This window comes from Lycorma delicatula, chromosome 10, assembly GCF_047948215.1.
Source record: "Lycorma delicatula isolate Av1 chromosome 10, ASM4794821v1, whole genome shotgun sequence".
NCBI classification, from domain to species: domain Eukaryota; kingdom Metazoa; phylum Arthropoda; class Insecta; order Hemiptera; family Fulgoridae; genus Lycorma; species Lycorma delicatula.
This window is the reverse complement of record NC_134464.1, coordinates 103,059,765-103,072,495: the sequence shown is the minus strand read 5'-3', so window position 1 is coordinate 103,072,495 and position 12,731 is coordinate 103,059,765.

Below are 12,731 nucleotides of genomic sequence, written 5' to 3'. Positions count from 1 at the left end.
GTTGTACATAAAGCTGAACTAGCTGCTGAAGTGCCTACTGTGTTAATTGAAGCCTCCTGTTTCTCATAAAATCTAATCTTAAGTTAAACATATTTATTTAAGTATTACTGAATTGAATGTGTAAAATTGTTCACTAAAATTATTTTTAATACATATTGCGAAGGATTGGGAAATCATATTTTCAGAATTCTTAGTTAAATTTAATGATTCCATTTTTACACTGAATATCTTTTGTATTACAAAGCTAACATGAGTGTAAAATAATTATTTATTAAGAACCAAAATAATATTTAAACTTGTGATGGGATGCTTTAGAATAACTTGGAAAATGAAAAACTATCACCAGTTTTATGATACTTATTACATAATGAATAAAAGCATTATTTGTTAGTTTAGAACCGATATAGTCAGTAAATGTTGCAGTTTGCCGATCTATTTCTTTCCTTATTATGCTGCCAAGATGTAATCTTATGTTTAAATTGTAAGACTATTAAAACAAAATAGTCGCTTCACTTTGAACGATCTTGTTTTTTTTTCTAAAGAAGGTGGTTTATGATGAATAGCAAAGTGAATGGGATGCTAATATTAACAATAAACTTCATCCAATTAATAAAAAATACTGTGTTACCTGCATGCTCGTCATGCAGAAATAACCGTGGAGTGGAGGTTATTTGCTGTTTGCGAATAGGGCAGACCAGTCTCACTCTTGGGTATGTGATGGGATGATCTATTCCAGAGAATAATGAAATACTATCTTATGTTTTACAATTTCTTAGGGCCGTCTGTTTATATTCAAATATTTGAATTATTGTAATGCATTTCAGCTATTATATGCCGTTTGCCTTAAAGCAGATGGTAATTTTATTATTTTAATTGAGATACAGGCCATTTTTTAACATGTATTTCTACATTGCTGGGTTTTAGTTTTTAATTAATTTTTGTCAATTTTTAAATTTATTTAATTACAACCGTTATATCGTATCCAGGTGATAAGCGTTTTTCACCCAGGAAAAGATTAAAACAAAAAAAAATTTGATATCCTTTATTTATATATGTTATTTTAAAGTCCTCTTCTAATTTCTCACATAAAACCGTGATTTTTGTTGCTATATTAAAATATTACTTACTTCTGATAACTGTTATGAACTATTAAATTTATTGTCTAATCCATATTGTAAGGATTATTTTCAGAGCAAAGATTTATTCAGTTTGTTTGCAAAATCAAATTATTTAATCTAAATAAATAATCCATCTTATTCGGGCTACAATTTTATTTTTACATAGTACTGCTCATCCTTTGTCTTAGAAGAAAAGACCTTAATATTCATGTTATGGTCATTTCAATAAATTATCAGCAATTTAAATATTAATCTTTTCATCAATTTAAAAAGATTTTATTATATAGAACTAATATTACTCTATTGATAAGTTTTTTAAAAAAAAACTTTATTTTCTACTTTTTGGGATCAAAAAGTATCCAACTTTGGCTCATAAAAACAAAAATTCTTAATTTATTTAGTTCAATTACTTATCACCTTCACATAGGCTTATTCCAACAATGTATTCATTCTTGAAACATTTTTCAAAGTAATTTTTAGCAAGTCCCGTAAGTCTTCTTGTCATATTTCTTTTCTATTCTTTTTCTGCAAATCTCTTTTCTGTGCGGAATTTTAAGCTTAGGAAAGAGGCAAAAATTTTAGGGAGCCGTGTTTGGTGAGTAAGAAGCTTGCTGAAGATGTTCGATTCCATATTTTTCCAAGAATCTCTGGATAAGTCATGATGGATGGATTGGAAAATTCATCATTATCATGATAAATTTTCTCAAAGCTGTGGTTTCTTGCATTGAACAGTATCTCTTAGCTGATGAAGAATATAGTAGTATTCTTCAGTGATAGTTTATTCTTGAGGAGTATACTCGTGGTGAACCATGCCTTGGTACTCAAAAGAAATTGTCAGCGTGAACTTCAAATTGCTTTCTTTTACCGCAAAGAATTTGAGAGTTTTCCAATGAATTACTACTATACCTTTGTCTCAAGGTCATAGTCATAAATCCATGTTTTATCTTCGGTTATTATTATTTTTTTCATAAAACCAGACTCATTGTTAACACATTCCAGCATGTCTTGCACAACTTGCAGTCTGTTTTCCTTTAGTTCATGAGTGAAAAGTTTTAGGGTAAATTTTTCTGTATGCCAGGCTGTTCTGATAAAATCAATTTCCCTAAGAAAAATAAAATTACTGCTTCCATGTTTAAGCTCTGTAATTGTTATTCAACAATCTTTCATCACAATCTGTTGATTTTTGCTGGTGAAGATCCTCCAGAGCGTTGATCACTTTTGATAGATGTTCACCCATCATGGATATGGCAATACCTCTTAATTTGTAACATCCATGTTTGAATCATTCTTACTATCTTCACTTGCATGCCACCAAGCTTCTCAAAAAATTCTATTCGGTCATTTTGAATGGCAATAAAAACATGACAGGCCTATTCATGCATTTTACTTTCATGCCTGCTAAGAAGTGAATGGCAGAAAAATAGTAAAACATACACTACCGATATGAGATGATATGTTCTATATCGGCCTCTCTTCCGCATTACAATTGGTTACTGCAGTAAAAAATGAGCTTGGATATTTATTGATCACACACATCTCATATACAAATAATTAGCATACTCAAATCATGGACTAACCTCTTCTAGTATTTTTTATTTTTGACAATACTCTGATCAAGGACTTAAAATAGTTTCCCTTGAACTGTTTATACAAATGATTGAGCAGTTCATTTTTTATCGGTATAGAAACAATTCCTGTCTTGATTTATGTTCTAATTTGAATAATTTCTTTATTTTAACAAATTCATTGTAAAATTAGATTTAAATTCATTTTTTGTGTATTCTTTTCTTTTACCCTGGAATTATCAGTAGTAATTACCAGGAATAATTAGTAATAAAAAAAATTCCAAATTTGTTTGACAAATCTTCACTCTGAAAATATGATTCAACATTCAAGTATCTAATCAGAATAAAGATATAGCTATATTGCATTCATTTATTAACTGTCATAGTTATAATCCAAAGTAGAAAATAAGATAAAAGTAATCGAGCATGAATCATGGTGGATAATGTTTATTAAAATTAAGTAAATGAATTTGATTAATTTTTAAGGTAAGTACTTTCTCTTGAATGGATTTAAAAATTCACTTCTTTAAATTTTAATGACATGTTTATACAAAACTGTATTATTATTCATTAACACAAAATCTTCTTATAGATAATAATTGTTTCCTTTAAATTATATTCAGAATATTTAAACTATAATTATTGTTACTATTTGTTCTTCATATGTTTGAAATATATATTTGTAATTAGCTGTTTTTGATTGTGTAATTTTTTTAGTTTATCAAAGATTTTTCCCAATTTTTATTGTACCTTTTTTCTGTTTTACACGTTTATATGCTAATATATGGTTTTGCTAATTGCATATTTGATTTTTGGCAGATTTACATACTGGAAGGTGTTTTAATTTTATATTTACTTTTTACCAGAAAAATTAGTTTATATCTTTATTTTGTAGTAAACAATTCATGAAGTAGAAACTGCAGAATGAAACTCATTTAATAAAGCACTTTCAAAAAGTTACTGTATACCTCTGATGCATTATTGCAATGCATATTTGTAATGTATTGTAATGTATTTGTTGGAAATAGTTCCCATGAACATGCAGACATATCTGCATGTATTTCTTATCCTCAAAGACTCATAAGTTATTCATGTGGAATGTTGTCAATGGAATCGCTAACAGTTTCATTGACTACCAGTTTCTGTCTGGAGACTATGGGAGTTTTCTCAATTAACAGTACTTCTTGCATAACCCTAGAAATAAAAATCAGGTGGGTAAACTCTGAATAACAAGGTGGCCACAAGCCCTTAGAAATGATTCAATCTTCAAAAACCTCTTACAGTAACTTCTTGGACTCCTGGCTGAGTGTGCAGTCATGCTGTCTTGTTGAATCCAAACAGTACCGAGTATGTCCTTGGTTATCCTTATCGGGTTAGAAAACAGTCTAAAATATCATTAGAATTGTCTGCTGAAACCGTTCTCAAAGTTGATTTCACTTTCCAAAGTCTGTGACTAGTAACATTAAACTGATTTCACTTTATATGGGATGAGACTGAGCGTATCAACTGCCTTATGTGCAGTTGCAACACCAATGTTTTTCTGTCGGCCTGATTTTTACATGGACTTGTTTTGATTGCATTGCATAGCAGCTGATTTGTCTTAATCTTTTTTCATCAAATACTGATGGTCTACCACATCGCTCTTAGTATTTTTTTATCAATTCCTTCTCCCTAAATTTCTCAGTTAGCACTCTTACATGATTAGTAACCAGTGTACCTGGAAATCTTATCTTTCACTGTCCGTTTGAACTCACCATGCTCTCAGAAGACATAATCAACAAGAAATATTTGCCGTTCCTAAATTAGCACCATTCTGATCATACATGGTCTCAGTCGTTCAGAGGTGATTAATAATCCACAATGAACAACAAAGAAACAGACACACCTTCTGATTTCTAGATCACAACCTGACTGATTCACAGGACACGGAATACAATCCCCAATGTATAATTGTGTTTGTAGGTGTATAGTTACTTTTCAAACATAATTTAATAGTTTCAAATTTTAACGTATAAAAAAATAACTGAATACATTTTTGGTTGTGATTAATACCTATTGCATCCTGTTATATTGAATTACAAAGCAATAACATAAAACTCACACAGTTTCCTTATTCCAACTGTGTGCAGTAATAGATGAAGATATATATATATATATGTGTTAATTCAATACATGTTACTATACAAATCAAACCACCACCCTTATTGATTATATAAAATAAACTTTACCAGCCTTAATGTCAAAATTTCTTTACAATTAAGCAATATTTGTAAAGTAGTCAAATTTATAACACATTCATGGGATGACTAAAAATAAGAACTAAAATGATTGTTGGAAAAAATTTGGCCAGATAGTATCAAAAGTGTATTACATTGAAATTGATTGATGATCTGTGCCAGTTGTTAATTTCCATGAACTATTTCTGTTGAAACCTTTCCTGAAATTCCAAAAGATTATATTGATTATTAGACATTTACAGAAAATGTCTGTATAAGAACTTAACTTTGTAAACAAGAAAGTAAAAATAAAAACTGACAATAATGAATAATTAAATGCAATAAATTTTTACTAAGAAAAAAAACAATAGTTAAAATTTATTTTATTTAATAAAGTCACAAAAAAATGACTTATTTTATCTGAGTATATGCTGCTTATATATAGCATAATGGGAAAGTATGTAGGCAATTAAAATCTAAAAAAGTAGATCGTAAATTTTGTGACTTAAGGACACATTTTTAAAAATTTAACAAAAATAGATTTAAATAAGTTGTAAAATAATATGTAAAAAAAAGTTTTATTCCAATGCTTCCAAGTCCAAAAAATGTTTTTTTATAATTATAAATTTATATAAATTAATTTATCTGAAACTGTTTCTTATTTTTCTTAAATCACTAAACCATTGGAATGCTTCTTCAGTAGTGACATTAAATTTCAAAAAGATTCAAAGTTTCATATTTTCATGTAAATCTTTTCTTAATGGTTAAACTTTAATCTGATTCAGAATCGCTGCTGCCTTGCCTATACTGAAAATGTTTTGTAGCTTTCATTATTAATTATATAATTCCTGAAATGACTACTTCACTAGATACTTTTACAAATTCATTTAGGTGAACATTGAAAATGAACAGTCATTTTGAACGTTTCTTGTTTGAAGCCATTGAGATAAAGGTAAGTTTTTTTCAAATCATCACCATCATCTGAAAATTCTGCAAGTCCTGTTCTAATACTTTTATGGTTTTCCAAGCTTCACTAAAAAAAAGAATTGCATACAGAAATGTTGAAGTTTTTTTTAGCAGAATTTTCTATTTGTTCAGTTAAGTCAGTGGAAAATAAAACCTGAAACTTCTTATACAAGAAACATATCGTATTTTAAAACGCTTTAGTTTTTTGATTCTTCTATTACTAGTAGCTTTCATTTATTATTGCTATTCATGTTAGCCCACAAAAAAACAAGAAGTTTATTTTTAACAAGCTGATTATATATTTTTCAGCTTTAAATTTTAGCTTTATATCAGGAGATATAAAATTGTAAAAAAATATACCTATTTCATTTGAGGTTTTTTTTGTCTTCAGTCATTTGACTGGTTTGATGCAGCTCTCCAAGATTATACCCCCTACATCCTACATCCCTAACAATTTGGTTTACATATTCCAAATGTGGCCTGCCTACACAATTTTTTCCTTCTACCTGACCTTCCAATAATAAAGCAACTATTCCAGGATACCTTAGTATGTGGCCGGCCTATAAGTCTGTCTCTTCTTTTAACTTTATTTTTCCAAATGCTTCTTTCTTCATCTATTTATCACAACACCTCTTCATTTGTCACTTTAACCACCCACCTGATTTTTAACATTCTCCTTAAGCGCCACATTTCAAAAGCTTCTAATCTTTTCTTTTCAGGTACTCTGATCGTCCAAGTTTCACTTCCATATAAAGCGACGCTCCAAACGTATACTTTCAAAAATCTTTTCCTGACATTTAAATTAATTTTTGATGTAAACAAATAATATTTCTGACTGAAGGCTCGTTTCGCCTGTGCAATTCGGCATTTTATGTCGCTCCTGCTTCATCCATCTTTAGTAATTCTATTTCCCAAGTAACAAAATTCTTCTACCTCCATAATCTTCTCTCTTCCTATTTTCACATTCAGTGGTCAGTCTTCATTATTTCTACTACATTTCATTACTTTAGTTTTGTTCTTGTTTATTTTCATGCGGTATTTCTTGCGTAGGACTTCATCCATGCCGTTCATTGTTTCTTCTAAATCCTTTTTACTCTCGGCTAGAATTAATATATCATCAGTAAATCGTAGCATCTATATCTTTTCACCTTGTACTGTTACTCCGAATCTAAATTGTTCTTTAACATCATTAACTGCTAGTTCCATGTAAAGATTAAAAAGTAACAGGGATAGGGAACATCCTTGTCGGACTCCCTTTCTTATTACGGCTTCTTTCTTATGTTCTTCAATTATTGTTGCTGTTTGGTTCCTGTACATGTTAGCAATTGTTCTTCTATCTCTGTATTTGAACCCTAATTTTTTTAAAATGCCGAACATTTTATTCCAGTCTACGTTATCGAATGCCTTTTCTAGGTCTATAAATGACAAGTCATTTGAGGTATTCATTTTATACATGTTCTCAGAATATTCCTTCTTGAATTAATTTAATCAATCTCTGACTACAATTTTGTCTACTAAAGATGCTTCTTATTCTTTTTTAAACAACACTGTTTCTGTTTTTATTGGCCTATTCATCCATTGTTACACAATTCGCCATAACCTAACTATCTAGCAGAATTTTTAACAACTCTACTAATTTATTTTAACAGGCACTTTAAACCATAAATAAAACCTGTGTCAATATCAATTTTTCACATTTTTTTAAGTTTGATGTCCTTTTAACATTACCAGTATCAAGCCCTGATTATTTTTAAAAACCAGTAAATTTGAAGAAAAGTTTCTTCAAATAGATCTATTTACTTAAATAGACTTATGACTTAATTTTATTAACAAAATGAAGTTTTTTTTTTATTGCTGTCAAACCATCGCTTTATTTATTCTGCAATATTAAAAGTCAATAATATACTCGTACTTAAATTAATGAAAAATGTTTGAATATGTGATTCTATTTTCTTAAGTTCAATTAAATTTTATTTCAAATATAATCTTTACATATTTCTTTAACAATTGGAAAAGATTATCATAAATGTGCTTATAAAAAATTAATTACATGGCATGTAATCTAAAAACAATAGATTTTCTCAAGAAGAAAAAATACAAGTAATTTCAAATCGGTAAAACATGACAGCAGTAACTAAGTAAATTAAACATCATTAATTCATTCAAATGAAAAATACTGCTGGATCTACCATTATTTATTTTTATTGAAAAAATGGTGTGAAATATTTTTTTATCTTTGTAAAGAGAAAAAAAATTCCTTTTTCTTCTTACAAAAAAAATTGATATAGGCTAGTTTTGAATGATTGATGTCAAAAACTTTATTCTGTAAATTAGTCATGTGTTTTTTATTCTTTATTTTAACTATGTTTACTTTCTTATGTTTCAATTTATTATTCATATACATTCTCTCCATTCCATGATTTCCACATCTTATAATAGGTATAAAGGAGAAGGCAAAATTAGTAACTGAAATAGTAAAGCCCAAAAGTAATAATCAAGATGTATTTATTCTGTGTTAACCAGCTCATGTGAATAATAATGAAATAAAATTTTAAACGATCCTATCCTATAATCCTTCTTAGAGACATAATCTGTATCTGGTATTAAATTATGAATTGGCAATTGTAATGTCGTCCAAATATACATGACTTTTTTTATGGATTGGAGTTACATTTCACAACTGTTTATTTTTAGGGAAGTTTTCTGTTAAAATGAATGATTTGAATTAAAGGTGCCAATTATGACAGAAAAAAACTTTAATTGTACTACTACAATTAAAGTGGAATATAAGTAAACTTTATTATATTATAAAAACATTATTCTTTATTATAGTTTTGAACTCTAATAAATTTTTCAGAAATCTCGTTCTCTTTAATTATTAAAATTAATTATATTTTGAAGTATAAGCATGCTTTATGATCTTGATTTAGGTCTTTAAAGAAAATTAATTTGTTATTTATATTACTATTAGTAATGAAAAATACTTAACTACTTTTAATTGGCATAAAAGAAGTGACTTTAATGCTGTAACCAGATTTACTTTTAGTAGTGTTCATTTATTTATCTTTTTAAGTCAAATAATGCTCTTAAAACCACATTTAAACTTGTTCAGATTCACTCTAAATTTTTTGTCTTAATAAAAAAGTGAAATTTATAATTTGGATTATATTTTATAAAAATTTGTGAAATTAACCTTGTGCATAAAGAATGAGCGTTTTGTTTTAAATTTACGCAAAATGATAATTTACTCAGCAGTTATCAAGAAACAACTGACAAATGAGTAAGAAATCATTCATGTTTTAGAAAATTAACAAATATGTTATCCCACTATATGTCAACTGTACATATAGGATTAACATCAGATAATCTGTGATTTTTAAGGCTCTAAAATTTCAAAAACTAATAAATGTTTAGCATTAGACATTTTTTAAAATTAAGTTAAAGGAAGAACTTATAATAGATCAGAATTGATTTTTTTTAGATTTAATAATTTAGGTAGCAGTTCATTTAAACAGTAGATGAAGTAGTTTAGATTACATAGTATAAAATAATTGTTGTATTAACTCATTCTAAACATTTTTATCGAAATATATAATATATTAGCAATAAGTCAGAAGAAAAATTTAATACCATGTGCTACTTCCAGGTTTGTTGATAGTTGTAGAACATGATTTATAAATAGTTCAAATTAGAAATCACAAATATGAAGTTTTTTTTGACAGCTAAATTTTGTAGAATTGTAAAAAATGAATATATGCACAAGACATGACCACAGCAACATGAGTCAGTATTTGCCAACCTTCTCATACTCAAATTCACCAATTTTAATACAGTATCCATGATATTCTCCACTTAAACAAAAAAGATCACAACACCCTTGAACAATATACTAAATGAATGAATAGAAACATTTTGACCACATTCTTAATATACATGTTTGTCTAATTAAAAAGACCATCAACAGTAATAACAGTTTGCACCAATATGAAAACAGCAGCACCAATCACTATGGATGGTTGCAAAAAAAATTGAACATATTTTGAAGTAAGTTTTTAAAAATATTTCAGAAAATGTAAAATAAATAATAATTTGATTCAATTTGTCTTGACTAAAGTTTAAATTTTATATTAATACTAATTAAAGGTTTCTGAAACGAAAGCAACTTATAAAAGTTTAAAATATTCAAATGTCCTTCCATGTCAACTGAGGAAATGTTTCAAGAATAGAATGTTCAAATCATATTTTGTTTATTTGCTCTTTATTTAAATAAAACTTATAAAATAAAGAATTAATTTTAAAAGTAATTTTGTTTCTTCATTTTTATTATTTTGTACATCATTTTAATTACATGTAACTGTTTTTGGACTCAAATTTTCTTTGATGACTAAATAATAACACTATATTGTATTTTCGACTAGAGGTCATAAATTTGATTATTCTTTATCACATATGTGATGATAATTAATGTCATTCTGCTGAACATTTTTGTAAAAATGTATAAAATAGAAAGAAAAAAATTGTGTTAAATTTCCCCCATAACAATCTAATTCAAGTTACTTATGACAAAGTAATTAAATGCACACAAAAAATTATTTTAAGTTTGAGATTGATGTGTTTCTCTTCTTCTACATTCATATACTCAGTTTTATGTGGCTTTTCTTCCATGTTAAATATAACTGGATTTTTAAAATTTAAATTTAGGTCCGTTGATGTATTAAATCATTTTATAAAATATGCTTTTTTAATAAATTGATGGGATGGTTATTATATCAATAGATTATTCAATCAACTTATTTGAAGTTATCCTTTATGTACACAATGATCCTTGATTTATTTTGCCTGCATGAAAAATAAAAAAAAAAATTATTACAAAACAAGAGTATTCAAATTCAAGTGATCATAAACAGAATAAAGCTTCCTACTGATCTAAAAGCAGAAGTTTAAGAAAATCACCTTAACAGTGGTTTTGTACTTAAAAGAGTTCTTACAAGGTAATTAATAGATTCTTCTTTGGAGTAGAATTGGGTTCAAATTATTGTACACTGATCTAATCAATTAATTTGTAGTTTAGTATCATAGCATATTTAACAGTAATTATCAATAATAAATAAAATAAAAATATCACTTGTTGCTTTTTTTTAAATCCTTTCACAGTGCGCATTGCTTCATCAGATGCAAAAAAAAACTTTTTTTAAAAAGAAGGATGTTACTACTTCTTCGTCAGATTGTTAAAAACGTAAAAAGTTTTTATATATCTGATGAAGCAGTATGCAACGTGAAAGAAGTTATTAAAAGATAAGCAATAAAGCCATAATTAATATGAAATTTTACTATTACCATGTAGCCAGAATTGTTTTTAGGAGATATCTGTGAACCACAATAAAACAGCAACAACAAAAATAATTATAATTTTAAATTTCAAACTTTAAATAGAACATTACATTTTTTAAATTTTGTTTTACAAACAATATGCATTTTTTAAATTATTAAACAATACTCTCTTAAATAAAATATCAAAAAGTAAAAACAAAATTTTGTTAATGGACAGTAAGATTTACAACAGCTCACAAAGTATTTTAAAATCCTTTTCCTCAGTTTTAAATTTCCTTTTCATGTGATGCAATTGGAGGTCACTCTCAAATCTGGATTCCCTACAAGTAAGTGATAAAATTTGACTGTTTAAGTCGTGTAATGTGATAGTTGTACTCTACTTATGCTTGGCTATTAAAACTGATTGTCAAAGTGCTTATTCTGAAAGACAGTGTTAGTTTTCAGATGAAATTTTTAGATTAAAATCTGCTTCTTTATGTACCAATACTCAACAAAAATTAAAAAAATAATTTTTTATATTCATTACCAAACATTTATTAATTTAAGAAAAATAATAAATATTTAGAAATTTGTCGCCTTTATTACAAGGGAGGTACATCACTTTATTTCAGGTAGGTTGCCTTCACACTGACTAATTTTTTTCTTTTTTTTTATAGTTAATGTTGGTATTCTTGATTTTATGAGTTTTTTTTTTTTTTAGAAATTCACTGGAGAATAAATTTGTGTATTCATACAGGTCATTTCATTTTCTATATTTGAATGATTCACTGAGGTAAGTAAACAGTCAGACAAAATGGAATTTTAAACCTTGGTTTAGTGTTATAGACTATTACCAAAAAAAATTAAAAGATTGTATCCTCAAGCAATTTCAAACTATGGAGACAGTTATTTTCATAATATCATAAGCAATCTTAATATTACAAAGAAATAAATTGTTACACCATAATATAATTATATGACATTTATTTCCTTAAAACAAAAGAAAATTTGATATAAATTAGAAGGGTTTTCAAGCTGATTGTAAAAATGATAGTATGCTTAAAGAATTCACTATGAATAAAAACACCACACCAGTATCCATTTCAACTACATTGAATTTTACTTCTTATACATCGAACCAAAACACAATAAAAAAGAAAATGTGAAAATTTTGTTTGAAAAATTAAAAATAGAAATAAAGTTGCAGACTAATTTTAAAGCATTTTTTCTCTGCACAATTTTATATTTAAATTCAGTTGGCATAAAAACTATAGTGTATAATAAATTACTATTAATCGGGCTGCCTTACTATTAATCTTATGCCTAATCCCATACATCTACCTTTAAAAAAGATAAACTTCAATAATAGACAATTTAAATATTGAAAAGTTAACATGGAAATCAATTATTAGAATAATTAAGGCATATATATAAATACAATGATCATTTCGAAAAATAAATAATGTTACTATTCTTCTTTTAAATTTCTTCGCAAAAACTTTATGGCCAATAATTCTTGAAATTAATGCTCACAAATTTTTGTGAGAAATCTGTTC